Source organism: Pinus tabuliformis, chromosome J, assembly GCF_031772625.1.
Source record: "Pinus tabuliformis cultivar Carrire ecotype Pingquan chromosome J, CPIR1, whole genome shotgun sequence".
Classification (NCBI taxonomy): domain Eukaryota; kingdom Viridiplantae; phylum Streptophyta; class Pinopsida; order Pinales; family Pinaceae; genus Pinus; species Pinus tabuliformis.
The window spans coordinates 342,631,053-342,632,869 of record NC_142295.1 but is presented as its reverse complement, the minus strand read 5'-3'; the positions used below and the strand labels follow the sequence as shown (position 1 = coordinate 342,632,869).

The following is a 1,817-nucleotide window of genomic DNA, read 5'->3' as shown; positions in this document are numbered from 1 at the left end:
GCACACTGTAATGGCTCTTACATCATGGAAATGATTCTCGCAGATGATGGGCGCATAAGCATTGCCCCAAGACTAGCTCCACAAGGAAAAATGCCTCCAATTAATATTGAGAAAATGGGTTTCATATACCAAGCTTGCTCTGGAATCTAAGGATGGCCCTACACACATCGCCAAAGGGATACGCGCAACGCCCCTAGACATGCAGTGCAAAAGGGCTATGTGCAGCACCCCTAGACTCTCTGTATCAGATGATCACTCCAAAACAAAAAAAATCCTTCTGGAAGATGCCCACACGACCTCTAATATTATTCCCTTTCGTGGTCATTGTAGACGATTCTTTGCCACTAAAATTCTCTAGCTAGTATGCGCTCAATTCATGTCGATCACCGTCATGTTTTTCGACGAGTCTAAGGGCGCAACATATATAGATGACAACATTTTTTTGAATGGGATTTATCCCACATGCAAGCAGCAAAATAAATGTAGTTATTTATAATACTTACCACTCACAACATATTTCGACGTGTTGTGCACATTATACACCTCCTTAGATTGGCTTGGCTTGAGGTTTTGACTTGTGTGTTGTGGCTGCACGGTGCATGGAATTTGGAGCTGAGCTGGGCCTTTGGGCTCTCAATTTTTTAAATAAAATTTGTAATTTTTGATGTAGGGCGCATGGAATTTGGAGCTGAGCTTGGCCTTCAACAATACTTCCATGGGACCAATACTCTTATTAGTTTCCATAGTTGCTTCAATAATTGCCTTCTCCTCTTCTGGAGAAGTAAAATCTCTCTAAGTACAGAAGCCAAAGCTTCCTCATAATCTGTACCACTTTTGGAAGAAGATTGAGCAAACTTTGATTGAGATGCTAGTTTCGATAAGAGCCACTGCATGAAGCTTGAGATAGGGCTAATTGTGGCAAACATTTTTAACATGTGGCATCTCTTGTAGAACTAGCTCAATGAAACGTTTGATTAAAAACTTTCCAAGATTGATTTCCAGCTAGACCACGCTGGTATGGCAGGATGTAGATACCCAAAGCAATGATGGCCTGCTCACAATCTCCGTTTCAAATCATGGAGGTTGCTAATAGGATGTACAACTTCATATGCCACAATCTTCTCCAGTAAAGATGCAGGATCATCCCAGGTAATGCGATGGAGTTCGAGGATAGCTGGACTCAACCATGTTGCCAACTTTTCCAAGGATCTCAGTAATGGAATGTTTTCCTCTCCAATAGCTCCATTAACATCTACTCGGAGATCAACCAAGAACTTCAAGCCACCAGGATGTGCATTCAATCGCTCAAACAATGTTATATATAATGGCTTTAAAGCATGTCGCAGATTTTTCTCCATCCTATATAAAGCTGACACACACCCTTCCTCATCCAAGTCAAACTATTGAGCATGATCATCACTCTACAATCTGAGATATTGCTGGATAAGTTCTCGAATGTGAACCTTGTTAACACCAAACTAGGTAGCAAGTGCAATGAGGGCTTTCCGACGATTTTCTGATCCAAGTGTTTGGTAACCCTGTGAAAATTCAGTGAGAGTCATATCAACAGTATCTGTCTTTTTCATGTGAATTGCTCCATGCATTAACTTTTGCATAGTTTCTAGCATCCTTTAGTTCTACTTTTCTTGCAAACCCACTTCCCAGGAACCAGAGTAAGTGGAGGGTTTGTGCTTCCATGGTTTGATGTTTATACTTGTGTGTTGTGACTGTTTATATTTGCCAATTCTGTAATAATTTACCTTCCTACATCATAAGAACCTCCATATGATTGTCCAGTTTGAAGATATTGTAGATGC

General features: G+C 40.8%; 1 pseudogene; it reads right to left on the bottom strand.

Moving 5' to 3' along the window:
* Nucleotides 1-633: 633 nt before the first annotated feature.
* LOC149227136 (uncharacterized) lies at nucleotides 634-1,616 on the bottom strand (annotated as a pseudogene).
* Nucleotides 1,617-1,817: the final 201 nt, after the last annotated feature.